Source organism: Homarus americanus, unplaced genomic scaffold (assembly GCF_018991925.1).
Source record: "Homarus americanus isolate GMGI-L3 unplaced genomic scaffold, GMGI_Hamer_2.0 scaffold21824, whole genome shotgun sequence".
Lineage (NCBI taxonomy): Eukaryota > Metazoa > Arthropoda > Malacostraca > Decapoda > Nephropidae > Homarus > Homarus americanus.
Genome location: NW_024728009.1, coordinates 266,741 through 284,537, shown reverse-complemented (window position 1 = coordinate 284,537; position 17,797 = coordinate 266,741).

The following is a 17,797-nucleotide window of genomic DNA, read 5'->3' as shown; positions in this document are numbered from 1 at the left end:
CTGTCTCCTTTCTCTCACCCTTTGTCCTATCTCTCTCTCTCTCTCTCTCTCTCTCTCTCTCTCTCTCTCTCTCTCTCTCTCTCTCTCTCTCTCTCTCTCTCACCTTGTCTCCTCTCACTCTCTTTCTCTCTCAATCTTTGTCTCCTCTCACTTTCTCTTTTCTCCCCTCCCTTGTCTCTTCCAACACTCTCTACCTCCAACACCTCTACCTCCAACACACTCTGCCTCCAACACTCTACCTCCAACACTCTACCTCCAACACACTCTACCTCCAACACTCTCTACCTCCAACACACTCTACCTCCAACACTCTCTACCTCCAACACATTCTACCTCCAACCTTTCTGTACCTCTCTCCTCCCTCCTCCCCCCCACCTCACACCACACCCTAACCTTTCTGTACCCACTCTCATCCTCATTTTCTCTCGTGTTATTTACTACCTCTCACCCACCATTTTTTTCTCTCCCTCACTCTCCATCCTCCCTCTCTTTCTCCTCTCTCTCTCTCTCTCTCTCTCTCTCTCTCTCTCTCTCTCTCTCTCTCTCTCTCTCTCTCTCTCTCTTCTCTCTCTTCTCTTTGTCTCACTCTTTGTTTCTCCTCTGTTCTTTTCTTTATCGCCTCTCCATCTCCTCTTCTCTCTCCCCTCATCTCCCTTCTCCTCTCCTCATTCCTTATCTCTCTTCCCCCCCTCCTCCTTCAATCTCCTCCTTTTCACCCTTCTTTCAGTATCCCTCCCCCCACTCCAATCTCCCTCCCACTTCCCAGCATTCCCCCCCTCTCCCCCTCTCCCCCCCCTCTCCCTCCTTTCCCCTCGCCAAGGGCATCATCACAGTGTGTCAGACAAGCTCACTGGGGCGGATGGAATTAGTCCTCTGGCAAACTGGACACCGCTGAGTCTGCCGAGTTATTTGACATCACCACGCATATATACAGCACCAGGAGGAAGGTGAAGGGGTGAAGGGGCATGGGGAAGGAGGGAGGGAGGGGCAGAGGGTCATTCTTCCCAGGGCCGATACTGCGGAAGCGATTGGAATATAGGATTATCAAGGTTCATGACTTATCCCCTGTGGTTTTTTAACCCTTTTATAGGAAAGTTTCGCTGGGGAATTGAGCTACAAAGGGAGGAAGGGAAGGGGAGGAAGGGAGGAAGGGAGGGCATGTATTTGTTAAGAGGTAGCGTATGTGTTTGTTGTTTTGTTATTGGTTTGTTGTGTCTGTGTTTTGTAATGGTTTATGTTAGGTTTTTTTTTCATTTTCGTGTATACAATTATTAAGTCATTATTAAATTGTTGTTATTAAATATTAGTGTCAGTAGTTTCATTATTCAATTAATAGTGTCATTTTATCGCTTTTTGGTTCAAGACGTTGGCCCCATCCCTCTGTTGGCTCAAGACGGTGGCCCCATCCCTCTCTGTTGGTTCAAGACGTTGGCCCCATCCTCTGTTGGTTCAAGACGTTGGCCCCTTCCCTCTGTTGGTTCAAGACGGTGGCCCCATCCCTCTGTTGGTTCAAGACGTTGGCCCCATCCCTCTGTCACCAAAGTTCTTCGTAGAAGGTGATCGATCTGACAGTGTCTAGCCTGAAAACGTCTCTAATATTATCTGTTCTGTATTTTTAATGACCTTTTTCAGAGACGTCTCTTTTAAGGCTTTAACCTCAACTTATCTCTCTCATGAATGTCTTTTTGATGCGTCTCTCTGCTGATGATTCTCCACTACAGGATTCTCTCAACCACGTCTCTCATCTTGAGGCACATCTCTTGAGGGCTTCTGATCTGAAGTCATCTTATCTGATTTTATTTTTCGAGGTCGTCTCTGTCCTGGAGCATCTCAGCAGAAACTGTCTCTCCGGGGAAACTGTCTATCCCGGGAAGCTGTCTATCCCGGGAAGCTGTCTATCCCAGGAAACGGCCATCTGAAGAATCTCTTGAAAACGCTATTGAGATAGGATATCATAAGACACTCCCAGTTCACCCAGCTGTGAATGGGTACCTAACATTAAAATTGGAGAAGTGAAGGTATTCTCAACCCATACTAACTCTGTACATAACTCTCAAAGGAAACACTGTACACCTGAGTCATACCTGTCCTGATACCTGTATTATTGTTCCTGAGTTAACACAATAACCTACAATGAAATGATATCGTCTCTCACTGCCTCTGATGACAGTCCCTCTTTGAACGTTTTATTTTTTTTATCTTTCAAAGTTCACTCGGCTGGAGGTCTTTCTTCCGCTGTTTGTTCATGTTTTGTGTTGGTCTGACCTCAGAACATGTTTTTTTCCAGAAGGTGTTTCAGTCGTGAAATTTTCTCTGTTGGGAGACTGTCTCTCTCTTCTAGCTCTCTATCTCTTGAACGTCTCCTTCTCTAGCTGTCTCTATAAAAAATAATTATTGATTTTTTTCTCGGATATTTCTTTTACCCCGCCGCCCCCCCCAAAAAAAAAATCACCCCTCATGATCAGTCTCATAAATGTCTCTCTGATGGAAGTCAGTCTCTCAAAGCTTGTCTAAAGAAAATATCTCGTTAGACCACCGCTCCACCAGACAGTCTCTCTCCTGAAGAACTGTACCCTGAAGTATCTTACGGGCACATCTCCCACGCCGAGGTCTCCCGATGTGGTATGTGTCTACTAAGTACCCCCCGACTTAAAATCCCTACCATAATTGTCTCTTATGATAGTCTCCAATAAAAACCACTCTGCTAAGCGCTTTTCTCTTAATATTTTTCCTTTATTTATATCTCCCCTTACCATTTATCTCTTACATTAACCTCTCGCGTACTCAGGTCTCTCTGGTACGCAATTCTCACCCAACTATCTCTCTTCACGGGGAGATTCTTGCATTATTTGGGGTATCCAGGGAGCAGGTGTGTTCCACTGTCATCAAGTAGCAGGTGTGTTACAGTGTCCTCAAGTAGCAGGTGTGTTGCAATGTCCTCAATACTGCAACACAAAACACTTTCATCCACTATCGCTTGCAACACACACAATCATAGCCCAGAACACACACACACACACACACACACACACACACACTCTCTCTGCTAGTGACTGTGTTGACAAACATATTTTCCTGAGAAATTTCTATACATTTTCCCATCATCTTTTATCTCTCGTGCCCACATGCTCGTACCATAAGATAGCGCCACTGCAGGCATAAGCTGGTCGAACTCTCGTCTGTCGTAGCTTCTATAAATGTGTCGTTTATGAGGTGAAGGGAAACGCCAGATGTTGTTGTAGGTTCTTGCTGGCTTGTCTCTATGATGCAGGACTAAGGTTTACACCATAAAACAAGCGCCAAACAGGATATACAAAACACTCGAAAAATTTCTATGTCGTAACCTCTGTAAACGTGTCAGTAAAGGGGGTTTTAAAGCGGAGCGCCAGGCGTTGCTGATTGCTCGTGCTGTCGCTCTTTGTTTTTAAGGGATACGAGACATAGAATTGCTGCCTGACTTTTTGCTCTCACATTACATTCAGTTTCTGTTGATGAGAGGGGCAACGGGGGGAAGATTTTTATGCAGTAGTGAAGAGACACGCTGATGAAAGCCTTAGACCACCAACCCACACAGTCAAAGATTCGTAAAATTATTTTTGTTCCCTTTATTTGAGGGATGAGTCAGTGGTAGAGTCTCATACTGATACCAACGCCATTTTTCTTTCGCTGTTTGCCTCGTTATCTCAGGGAAGTTGATGAAATGTTTCCTCACACCTTCACCATGAGCGTTGGGAAATCTGTGCCAATATAGTGTTAAGACGCTCCAGGATGTGACATAGAGTAAGTGTTTGACACCTCGACACCTGTTGTGAGTCAAGGCATATGACACCTCGGCACCTGTTGTGAATGAGTCAAGGCATATGACACCTCGGCACCTGTTGTGAGTCAAGGCATATGACACCTTGACACCTGTTGTGAGTCAAGGCATATGACACCTCAGCACCTGTTGTGAGTCAAGGCATATGACACCTTGACACCTGTTGTGAGTCAATAGTACGCTGGACGTGTGCCGGTACCAACAACGCCCATGAGCTGTATTTAATGATTTCCTCAAAACTTTCCTCCCATAGATCACTCCAGCTGACTAAACAACACTCGCGGATGTGTGTGTGTGTGTGTGTGTGTGTGTGTGTGTGTGTGTGTGTGTGTGTGTGTGTGTGTGTGTGTGTGTGTGGACCTATACAAGGACAACAACAGGTATTTCTCCTCTTCTCTTTCCTTCTTCTTTCCTTTCATCATTTCTTTATTTATTTCCTTTACCAACATTTTATTATATTTATTCCCATTTCTCTTCTTTCTTTTTCCTCTGAGATCAAAAACTTTCCCGGTTTTCTATTCTGGTTTTGCATCATTACTGTTAACATTATTAATTACCTTCATTTAAGCAGATATTACTCTAGGCTATTACAGAAACCTCAAAGGGTAAACAGTTTTATACATTTTTAACGAAGACCAAAATAATTCCTGGCGTTACGTTACTGAAAAATTTTGTAAATAGTGTATGAGGCGACTCTGATGATTGATGGGGGAGAGAGAGGGGAAAGAAAGGTAGGGAAAAAAGAAGGAAGAGGAGAGTGTAGGGAGGAGAGGAGAGGGAGAGAGGAAAGTGAAGTGAGGGCAGGAAGGGAGAGATACAGGAAAGGAAGATAGGAAGAAAGGGGGAGAGGAGGCAGGAAGAAGAGATAGGGGGAAAGGGGGAAGTAATAGAGGAGAATGAAGGAAGGGTAGAGAAGAGAGGAGAGGAAAAGAGAGGGAGGGAGGGAGGGAGGAAACATGGGAGGTTATGCCGAGGTGAGGGAAGAGGGAGGAACTAAGTAGAGTGAAGGGAGTGACTAAAAGGAAAGGAAGAAGAGAGGAGGAGAACATGGAAGTGAGCAGAACAGCAGCTTAGAAGATGGAAGTGAGAGAGAGAAAGAGATCATGAAGTAAGAGCGCGAAAAAGAGAGAGTGAGTGAAATGAGAGAGCGAAAGAGAAAGGGAGGAAAGTGAAGGAACGCGGAAAAATTGTGGGAAAGGAACTTGGTCATGGTGAAGAGAAAGTGTGAGTAAAAGGCAAGAGGAAAAAAGGAAGGAAATGGCGAGAGAAAGTGAGATTAGAGAGAGAGAGAGAGAGAGAGAGAGAGAGAGAGAGAGAGAGAGAGAGAGAGAGAGAGAGAGAGCCTCAACATAAGGCCGGAGCACTAAAGAGGTTTACATCACTTGTACTGAATACTTGATGAAGACACAAGGAAACAAGATTAGGCTCCTCTTGGCCACTGTTGGAACACCCTGTATACTAGGCTCCTCTTGGCCACTGTTGGAATACCCTGTATACTAGGCTCCTCTTGGCCATTGTGTTGGCACCCCTGACACCTGTGTTGGCACCCCTGACATCTGTATTGGCACCCCTGACACCTGTCTCTCGATGATGTAGTTCACTTTAAAAAACCTAACCTAACGTAACCAAACCTAACAAGTACCAAACTCAGCTTCCTCGGCCAACAGATCAACACAGGCTATTGAACTAAAACAATGATTACTACACCGTCTTCTGAGTGATACAGCCCAGTACGGTGGGACCTTTAAGAGCAAAAGTACAGATACTGACAAGAGATAACATTGATTACACTACAAGCTATTGCGTCCCTACCAACCATACGATTACTGAAGCTGTTTTATTCTATAATTATTATACAGAATAGTTTCGTAGAAAGTCACAAAAGTATTACTAGGAGAAACTGTTACTTAAATTAGTTACATTTCATTATAACAAGTACTGACACGAGTGATCATACATAACACATGACTCTCAAATACTGTCACACCTCTATTATGAGTCCAGTGGTTCTCGATATGAAATGTATACAAACCAACAAGTTGATTTTAATCTTTCGAAGAGCACAAGTTGTATTTCACTGGGACTTGATCAAATCCGGCGAGAAAGATTTTATATATTTTTTTTAACAACGGCGTTTATTGAGGCTGAGAACAACCTTCCCCCCAAGTGAGTCGCTGATTCTCGTTCCACTGATCTGCGGGAGGAGTTATATTCCCCGATGAACGTTTCTCTGTAAAATTAATCAGTATGTGACAGCAGGTCCTATAGATTGGTGGCTGACTGATATACCTCCCATGGTCCATCTCTTCACTGTTCCCATGCCAGGTCTAGATAATCCTCGGTCATATATTTTATATTTTTAATGTAGTTTGATATATTGCAGTAATGTTATACCTTGCAACTCATTCTATTTCTTCTTTCCTTCAACTATATAACACTTTGGGGGGAGGGAGGAGGTGGTGTGTGTGTGTGTGTGTGTGTGTGTGTGTGTGTGTGGATATAACAAAGTCGACGTTAACTCTCACAGCTGAAGGCGTTGGTGACTCTTCGACACAAGTTCCAAAAGCGAAACCGTAGTAACTAATTTCTTTAGCCCCCCCCCCAAAAAGTATCTTTCTTCAGCTCTTAACTCATATTTCCATCTTGTTTCTTTGTCAACGTGATATCTCAGATAATATTTAAACCAGGAAGCTGAAATTTGGCAAACAATTCATCCAATAAATTGTTTAATGCTGTTGTGTGGTGATCTGAACATAACCCTGAACTTCTAACTAATAATATAAGAAATTGTGGCTTTGTTGTTTGAGTAATGAAGTGTAGGAACGTATGAGTGTTAGTAACATTGTGAATCATACGGTAAGTGGGTAACAAAAGACGATGATTGTGATGATAGTTAATATGTCAGAGTGTAATAAGAGAGAGAGAGAGAGAGAGAGAGAGAGAGAGAGAGAGAGAGAGAGAGAGAGAGAGAGAGCAACGTGGAGGATGGAACTTGCACAAATATACAATGTCAGGAAGAGAAAGAACAGGGAAGACAAATGGATATATCTACTGAGGGAAGAATGAGAATATACACAAAGGTTTAAGAAGAGGAATAAAAAAAACCCCTAAATATATACATGGAACTGTGACACTGGAGAAAACAAATGATTAGAGGATATGATGATTGGTAGAAGACTGGAGTGTGAAGAAGACTGGAGTGTGAAGAAGACTGGAGTGTGAAGTGAGTGATATTAAGACGTTGAGAGGAACAATTGAAAGACCATGACTGAATATATTTACAAACATAAATACATAAAAAAAAAAGATAAATTATAGAAGAAGAAAATGAAGACGAATTATTATATTTAAATTCTGTAGAGTTAGAAAGTATAATTTAAGGTGTGTAGGTAAAATGATATATAGTGTAAGAGAAGGAGTGCTGGATGAGGCCTTGGCTGGTGTTATCAAAGGGGTTATTATTGGTAGAGTATATATAACAGTGGTTTAGATAATGTTATATATATAAAAAATAAAATAAACATTAGCAAGATACCTATTTTGAATGATAATGGTCCTCAAAAATATTTTTTGTTCCACCTAAGTCAACAGAGGTCAACAACAACAACAACTTAGGTCAAGGGTCACAGTATAGTTACAGGTTAAGGATATGTATTAACAATTAAACAATGATTCACACACACACACACACACACACACACACACACACGTCTAATACTCAAAAGTAAAATAGGTTGCCAGGTGCTTTAATTAATGTCACAAAACACATTTCTCAGGAAGAGTTAAATAAATTAGTTACCTTAATCTCACATCATTACTTAAAAATATTACTCTTAATGTGGACAATGTTATGCTATTTTCCACTTAACCTGAGCTTAAATATTAAATCATAATAAAATAAGTTAAAATATTTTACACTAACAATAACGTTAGAATAGCCCAGGTAGTGTGAGTCTCTCCAGGTAATTGTTTATTTATTTTAATTAAGTTCTGTAAAGGTGTGATTGAGTGTTGTGATTTTCTTGACGTGATGTAAGGAGACAATGGTGATATATGAACACTATCGGTCAGTGAGGGGTGAGGTAAGGGAAGTAGAGGGAGGGAGGGAGGGAAGGAGGGAAGTAGAGAGAGAGGGAAGGAAGGAAGGAAGGAAGGAAGTAGAGAGAGAGGGAAGGAAGGGAGGGAGGAGAGTATAAAACAAAATATTAAATTATGAGAGACTTATAAAGATTAAAATGTAAAATATAAACACGAGAAGGGGAGAGAAATTTTCCAGAGTTGTGCAAAATATAATAAAGAAAAGCAAAAAAGTAAAAAAAAAAGTAAAAAAAAAAGATAAATCAGAATGAGGTGAATATAACGAAGAGTTGAGAGAATAAATGGAAATAAAAACAAAAGAATAAAATAAAAAAAATAAAAGTGGGAGAAATATATAGTGGAAAAAGAGAGGAAATAAAAGTGAAGTAGAAGGAATATTTGACCAACAGTAGGGTGAAACAGATGAAAAAACGGCCAGAGATATTATGTTTGGAATGTAGAGAAATGAAAAATGTCAAAAATGAACAGAAAAAAAGGTGATAGGGTTAGGTTAGGTTGGGTTTGCCTTGGTTTGGCTTGGCTTGGGTTGGGTAGGGCTGGGCTGAAATTTAAAGTGAAAAAAAAGTAAAAAAATTCCACAAGTATGAAAAAAAAAAAGATGAAAGAAAACCAAGTATTTGACGAAAGAATAATAATTATGAGACGTAAGTGAGTGTTGTTAGGATTACTTTAATAGTTCATTCAGTGTCGGATATTAGCGTGAAAAAAATTAATTAAAAAAATACATTAATTCAGTTTCGCTGGAGGGAGGAGGGAGGTAAAATTCTAACGTGAGTGTGAGGGTAAAAAAAAATAAAACAGAGATGAGGCGAGAGTGAGTGTGTGTAGGAGAGGGTGAGTAGAAGCGAGAGAAGATGAGAAGAGTAATACGGTGAGGGAAGGGGGAGATGTCGAGGTTCCTGTCAAAAAAAAATGAGAGACTATATTGAGGGAAGGGAGAGGAAGGTTTGATGTGAGACTAGTAGGTTAGGTTAGGTTAGGGTAGGTTAGGTTAGGTTAGGTTTGGTTAGGTTACGTTAGGTTAGGTTAGGTTTAAATCTAAAAAAAAAATTAACAGCGAGGTTGGGTCATAAGGTTGTAAAGTTGCACAAGTTAAGAGCTGGCTGGGAAGCACATTAACCTCGTCTGCTGGAATATACAATAAGAGACGAGATTACTGTGTGAAAGGCAAACAAACCGGTGGACGTCTGAAGTGAGTAATGAGAAGAAAACATACCACCAGCCACCCACCAAGGTATGATGCAACATAATCTAATTCGTACGAGATGAAATGAGAATCTGCAGTTGTGGAAAGCAAAGAAGAGGAGGGGTCAGGAAATTAAGATGAATTTCATAAGAAGGGAATATGTGAAACCAGGAAATTAGGGACGGTGAGATATGTGGAAATAGAGGAGTGAGGGACGCATGACGTGATAAACCCAGTGATAGAGAGTGCTGGGACGAGGAGCTTGGAGGGTGACAGCGGAAATGGAATGAAAGATTAAACAAGCGAATTTTACTTTCCAGCGATGTTACACAGACCAGGAATTTCTATATAAGCTTGCCTCTCTCTCTCTCTCTCTCTCTCTCTCTCTCTCTCTCTCTCTCTCTCTCTCTCTCTCTCTCTCTCTCTCTCTCTCTCACAGACCAATTTTTTTTGGTCAAAGATCCTTAGGGAAAGACAAAGTGGTACTATATTTTCTTAGAGGCTCATCTGTTCGCCTCTTATTCTAGAAAGTATCGAGGCATCTCCGTTCAGTCCCTCGATGCTTCCAGTCTCTTAGGAACATTTTACGTAAACAATCTTGTCCCAACTCACTTCCTTCCCTCATTATCTTCTTTCCAGGAATTCCGACATATCTCACCTCGTTCTATTTCTCTCCTTATCTTCTCACCCTCTCTCTCTCTCACACTCTCTCACACTCACCACCCTCTAACAGACACACTCTCTCACACTTATGTAGAATATCTTACCTCCAGCGAGACCAAATGAATGAATGTATGATTTTTCCCGCTAATATCTGACACTGGATGAACCACTGATAGTAATCCTACCACCATTACTGAGCTCACTTAACCTCCTCCTCCTCACTTTTATTATCTCGTCAAACTCCTCGTCTTCTCGTATTATTCTTTTTAATACAACAGTAAAGTTTTTTCTCGGTGTGTATGTAGAGTTATATCCATATGTTAAGTCCCCCTAAAACTTTTTCTATTGGGTGTATTGAGAACTTCCTTTATCTGATTATATTTCACTTTTATGTGGCTTATACAAATTTTTTCCCCATTCAAATTGAAATATAATATAGTATCTGTGGTGAACTTGTGTTATATCTCTTGCCCATATGGACGCATCTAGTGAGGTCTGACGAAGGGTGAATATAATGGCGTTCAATGAGAATCTTTACACGACCTTATGTACTGTATGTAAAGTTTGTTGCCAACAGTATCACCCCACCACGCTCTCCACCACACACTCTACCACACACCCCACAACACACTATACCACACATCCCACAACACACTCAACCACACACTCCACCACACACCCCACAACACACTATACCACACATCCCACCACACACTCAACCACACACTCCACCACACACCCCACAACACATCCCACCACACACACTCTACCACACACTCCACCAGGTCACCTTATCGTTCTGTGAGGTACTTTTAACTCCCCTTAACAGGATAATGTCCGGGATTTCCTTTATACTCCTTCTTTAGGATGGTCGTGAGTATTCATATCCCGGGACCTATCTGTTGGTGCCTCCCATAGCGGTATTGATGATGACAGCGATATGTTCCGCCTTCTACCTCGGGTCTTAGAGATAGAGTTAACGTTTTTGGCCATACTTCAAATAACAGGTGATGATAGTTGTTGTCACGTCTCTGTCTTAGATGTGATATGTTTCCTCAAAATCAAGCAAGTGACTGATTCTCATATTACACGGTTTCCTACCAGGGTGGTCTTGGAGGGAAACAACAGACAGAAGATGAATTCATGGGATTAATTTACACGTTGAATATTACACAGGTGGCCTTGACTCCTCACTTTTGGCAACGGAATCATTGAAATATTGTTTGTGTGGTAGAGATTGATACATTTGTCTTAGCTTTGAAAGTTTTAGCCAATATGTTCTTGATTTTATGAGTCGTATCACTGGTTAATGTTCATGCGAGGAAAGATGAAAATATGATGTATAGTGTCTATCACGGTGAGACATGATACACACGATCACCAGGTCAAAGGTCATCATGTTAACGGTCACCAGGTCAACGGTTACCAGGTCAACGGTCACTAGGTCAACGGTTATCAGGTTAACGGTCATCAAGTCAACGGTCACCAAGTCAACGGTCACCACCAGATCAACCGTCACCAGGTCAATGGTTACCAGGTTAACGGTCATCAAGTCAACGGTTACCATATCAACGGTCACCAAGTCAACGGTCACCAGGTCAACGGTTACCAGGTTAACGGTCATCAAGTCAACGGTCACCAAGTCAACGGTTACCACCAGATCAACCGTCACCTCCTCCAACCTCTCCCTAACTCACCTCCTCATCAGTTATCATCACTAAACCCTAAACCCTTAAACTTAACTCATAGTAAATCATCAACCTATCCTTGTGTCTCAAATAATAACACAATGTAATTAAAAAAAACCAAAAACATTAAAATCAATCTGAAAATAATTGATCAAACACTCACACATTACAACGGAGAATAAACTGCATTACCTTCCATAATACCTTCTTTTTTTTTTTACGTCCTAGTTGTCACCCATTGTATATAGCTCTTGGTGATTCGGGTGTTATAGAACTCTTTAATATACCTGGTAATGGATCTCTAGTTCCTTCAATATACTTAATTGTCTTAATATTTCAAAGTAATTTAAGTTCTACTCGAGTGAAATGTTTGGAGAGTGTTTGGGTTTGGACCTACTCTGAAACACACCCAATAGTTCGTCAACAATGTGTCGACGTAAGCAATATTGAAACACCTGTATCCCCCCCCTCCCCCCTCTTAGTCATAAAAGCTTTTCCTTTATCCATTATTTCAACCAGTTTAAAAGAAAAGGTGATTTCGTTCATTACTACAGTTATCTTGTTCGTGTTATCATTTTTGTTATATATATCTAAAATCCAGACACTCTTGCTAGATACAGAATTACAGTAGTTCCAATCTTGAATATCATCACAGAATCTTCCTCAGAGGTAGTTTTATTTTTTCGACAAACTCCATCAAGATCTTCCTAATCTCTCGCTCACATCTGGTTATCTTCTTTGCAAAATCTATCCCTCTTGTCATCTTTCAAGCCTTTGGTAGTGGATGTAATAAATCTTTCCTTTCTATTCTTTGCCTTGGCTCTATATTTTTTTCACTCTTACTTGAGCAGCTCCGTCCTTGTCAATAAAACCTTCAGGTATCAAATAAGATCCTGCCTTTTCTCTCGTTGTCTTGTGAGTGTTTATGTGTTTATTAATTATCTCCTCTGTCAGTTGAATCCAGTGATGATCCAATGAGTCAAAGTCTTTTCCCTCAATTGTTCTCTATCCCTTCATTACAACTTTTAACACACGTCCATTTAACACTTGTACGTAAAAGTGTTTTGTTATTATAAAGTCTAGCACAAAGCTTCTTTTTTTTTCATTACCTCTTATCCAGTTAAGAGTCTTTTTGTTTTCCTACTATTATTAATTTAGTTAATGCTACTCAGAACTGACATCTTACGCAACACAACTTTTACTTAGACCAAGTGCACTGATATGCTTCTTGAGGTCATCAGCCCAGTGTGTGTGTGTGTGTGTGTGTGTGTGTGTGTGTGTGGAATCTCTTAAACAGAATACAGAAGTTCTCGAAACACCTTTTCTCATTCAACATCCATTAAATGAAATTCACCCATTGGACATAATATATTCCCTACCACCTATGATATATAACACTTCAAAAGCAATGCTATACGCTATCTAACACGACACAAGATTCACAAATGTACTTTATCTCCAGAAACATGATCTTGAGTGGTCAGACAACAGTTAAAATAAAGTTCATAGCAGGAGAAATAATCATAAGCTTAAACAAATCCAAATCCTGAACATCACAGCGGCGCTAACACAACACGGCGCTCTGCTCCAGGCACACAACAGTCCACTTTTTCGCTCATCCTGGTAAGGTTGAACAAGAGGGCTGAGGAAACAGTAAGCAGTACATGAATAGGATTACTAACTTGTGAGGTTTATCAGATATGTGTTAACGTTGGTGAGATGTAGTAAACGTTGCTGGATTATTAATGGAACGTTTATTAATTCTAGTTGTATCGTCCGCTCACGGCACCGGACTGTTGGGGGTATTATAAGCAGTGCACAAGGCTGTATAGATGAGTAATTAAGTATTCAAGTACAGAATAATAGTATATGTGTGAGCATTAGTAAGCGTGTCTGTATGTGTTTGTGTGGGCTACCGTTTGTGCCATGCCTCCGCTCACATCTATTGGTTTTCAGATAATAAAACCTGGACCTGTATCATAAACGTGTACAATGAAATGAAGCTTCAAGTTTACTCCAAAGAGCATATATCGCCATGTTGTACAAGACAAAGTTAGGTAATTATAAGACGCAGAATAATGTTATGTACACACACACACACACACACACACACACATATAGGGGAGTACAAGTGTCAGTAGTAAAGAGTGAGGCCTGTGGGTGGGCACCGTCGCTGGAGCCACCAAGGTACGGCTTATATGTTTCCTGGTATAATGTAACCTTAGCGAGCAGACCTGCAAAGTTTTAACATTCACTGTAATTACACCGTCTCGGCGCTACAATCTGCGACCCATATAATACAACCAAAAAGTTGTAGTTGGGGAATTTGCTTGGTGCGCTCTAAAAGTTGTGCAGGCATAAAGCTCGTGTTTCTGTCTTGCCGGCGCGGGGTTCCGGTGGATAGAATCCATTGGAGTTCCTGGATCCTTCCTCGGCTGTTGGTGCTCACGACTCTTCCCCTCAGGTCCTGGTGTAAAGTTTTCACCCACCTGCTGCAACACCCACAGTTGGTACATCAGGTCAGCGGTCCAGTTTAATGACCTTCAAATTTTAAGTCTAAGTTTTTTGGCGACGTACTTCATGGTCAATATTCTTCTCTTAACTTACTGGAAAACTGTTTCCTGTTTATTTGCAAAAATTAGGTGACCTGGTTTTTAATTTTTGAAAATTATCCCCTTTTATTTTATAGAGATTAATCCGCCCTTCCCTCCGAAAAATCTCCCCGGTATTCCACAAAAATTTCCACACATTTCATAATTTTAAAATAAATCCCAAATTTATATACAAAGTTTTGAAGATTTTTTTCATGCAATTTATTTTTTTTAATTGCCAGGATCTTAAAATACTTCCATTTACGATACATTATACAGCTATACACTGTAGGTCCCAACCCTCAGACTGTGATACCATAAGAATCATATTTGAGGAAACAACACCAAACTCCTCCTCTAAAGGTCGGTGTAATTTTAAGGTTCTCGGCTGAACCTTTAGGTTTTAGGTTTCTGGAGTTTATCCAAGGAGCGTAAATTCGACTCCCACCACTCCAGACGACAGCCCCGGATGTTTGCACTCTCGCTTAGGCAACCTGACTTCAGTTTTCAACCTAAATTCTCATGTTGCTCTCTGCCTTTCCTGGTGCCACCTCTCATAAGTTAGGTCACATCTCATTAAATCCAGGTATACACTCTCGGCCCGAGGCTCTCATATCAAGGGCTGGCACAAATACTTAAATGTGTGTGTATATATATATATATATACAATCATACTTGTAATTTAAAAAAAATTTAATTTTTTTAATTAAGTGCACTTAGTGTCACAATTTATCAGAGGCAGTGTTGCTACTACACACAGAATATTGAACCTTCGGAGCACAAGGAGGCAGCAGTCGAACAAGAGGTAAGCGCAGATCCACTTGTACTTAATTTACCTATAAACAAAAGAGACAGTCAGACGGAGGGAAGCACAGTAGCCTCGCCAGTGGCCGGGTTATAAAAAAACAAGGGCGGTCCTGGGGCTGAACGACTCAGAGTAAGAATTAATATTTGTGGCTGTAGATTCAACATTTCTCGATCCTTAAGTTAAATTCTTGAGGAAATAAAATACAGGAGCTAGAATTCGTGGATCGTGGCGGCTGTAATTGTGACTCGAGGCCTTAGAGTTAAAATGAAGTTGAGTGGCGTGAGGCGGGAGTGTACACGCGTGAAGTAAAGTAAGAAGAGACTCAGACGAGAGGCTGGAACCTGTGAACTAGACCTCGTGAAGTGAGGTTAACATACTAAAACCTGGAGTCATTTCCTGGACCTTGCAACTCTGAAAGTGGACCTCGGGGACTGGATACTGCAAGATGTGAGCAACATAAGAGGGAGGATACAGCTTGGTGCATAAGAAACGTAACTGCAGTATGAAGCTTCCTGAACGTGTAACTATAAAAAAACTGAAATATGCAGAGAAGCTTGAGTTTTTAAATTTAAACTAGAGAAGAATGGATGAATTTCTTATACTTATTCCCAAGAACCTTTGTTTATAGACGAATCTTATGACTTGATAAATGTAAATTACTGCTAAGAAGTTTAAGAAATGGAGACAAGAAAATACTAATTTACAAACATATCACTGCCATCCATTTCTCCAACCCTCGTTACCTGGTCTCACTGTTCATCTCACACAGGTAGCATGACATCATTCCCGTGTTACCTCGTCACGTCTCCACCTATCACACTTTGCTTTGGTCACTGTCAGGTTCACAAGTCAAGTCTCCTGTCCACTGTGCCTTAGAGGCTTGTGTTGGGCGTGGCAGTCTAGTGGATACAACTCCCGCCTCCTGTCCTTTGGGGTAGAAGAAGGCGCCCAGGACACCCTAAGTTCACCCAGCTGTAAAGAGGTACCTAACTTTACAATTGGAAAAGGTGGCTAACGCTGCCTCTCTTCTGTACCGGATTTTTTTTTATTTTTCTAGACTAATTTAATCTCCCAAGTAACTTTCCCAACATGTAATGATAATCTGTAGACTCAGGTTTGTCTTGTTGGCTGAGGCGAGCATACTGTTGGGTATAATTAGACTTACTTTCCCTTTTTACTTTAGCCACCACCATCAACACATATGATTTTTTAGATGCTAACATTTAATTCCAGACATAATATCTGGTTGTTGAAATTTAGGATTATACGTTGTGTTTCAGCTTCTAACAACAGCATCTCAACCAACTTATTTCTTGCTGAGTTCGAACACCAGAAAGTCGAGATTTAGCTAAAAAAAACTTTCCAGATCACATTCACCTGAGAGTTCCAAGTTCCTGCAAGAAAGTTTCATCTCATTTATATTGTCAAAGGTTCAACCTCTTGGGAGTTGTCTTTAGGCTTCAAACATTATCCTCAGCTCCAAGTCACAAGGAAGTATTTTTGCCCTAATATTTGGTGTCCAAGCCTTATAACTCTCATGTTCTTAGTTTCAGATGACAAAATATTACTCTACGGTTCTAAGTCCTGCTATAGAATCGTTCCTACAACATTACTTTTCATGGTTCTTTCAAGTTTTGTCACTGGGGTTGGTAGTCTTGCGTCTCATATAAGTTTGTGTTTTTAATACTATTGTTATCAGGGTCAGTGAGACCTTTCATAGCTACTTTATCACCTCCTCTTGTCATTCTTAGTCATAATATACGTCGTTCTTTCTCATGCCAACTCTACTTCATGTTCTTTTCATTTAGTTAAACTTCATCATCATTCACCTCCTTCATTCCTCACACCTTCTTGTCTCTGGAACTCCTTGGCTACCACGTCCCCCAATCCACATACAACTTATATATATATAGATGTAATGATACACCCACACCCACAACACAAGTTAAATCATCAAAATCCATCTTTCTTACACATGGTCAACTAGATACGTCGAGCCTTGAAAATAGTTCACTTGTCGATCAGTGTCATTATAGGTCACGTATGCCTCCCTGACCCATCAAGCAGTAACAACAAGACTAAATAGAAACTTATAAAGCGAGAAAATAGATACAGCAGTCACCAGCCTTTACATGGACTTGTATCGAATAAATTGTAGATATGTCTTGGTGTCTCGTGTGTGTGTGTGTGTGTGTCCAGTACCGTGGCAGGAGTGAGTACCTTCCTTTGTCTCAGTTGTTTTGGTGATGTAAAGAGTCGCGTCACAGTTACCTTGGACAGGGTAGACGGTAGAGACGATAATTGTGTTTGAAAAATTCTTCCCAATATGGTCTGAATGGAGGTATTATTACTCTATATAAAAATGTATATAACACCATCATTAACATTACACTAGAAATAATAAGTTAAACGCATTATTGTCAGACATTCATACCTGCTGAGTGTTCTAGGAGTGAAAAACAACGGTTCATTGTTCTAAAATTAATTAGTAACCAATTAAAATACGAAAGCATCACTAATTAAAGACTGAACGCAGGCTAGTGGCAATTACACAGAAAACTTACGGACGTGTCAGTGTGTCAGTGAGCGGGAGGGGCTCGGTCTTGGCTTATAAACTGTGTTAGTGCGGGCGTCTACTCACGGTCTCACCCACACTTAACTCTTCCATACAGACGTCAAAATGAACACTTCTCATCACCTATCATAATACTCAGAAATATTGTGAAAATTCTCTCGGTAAGTAATCAATCAAGCAGACAAGACTATTATATATACAGCTGACCGATGCAGCTAAAAAAAAACCACACACACACCAAAAAAAATCAGGATAATAAAACACAGTGACATCTCTCATGACTCAGAGGGAAAAAGATGGCGGTCACCCTGGCTGTCAGAGGAATGACACAACAACATTAGTTACCCCGCCAAGAAGAGTGTCCTCACAGC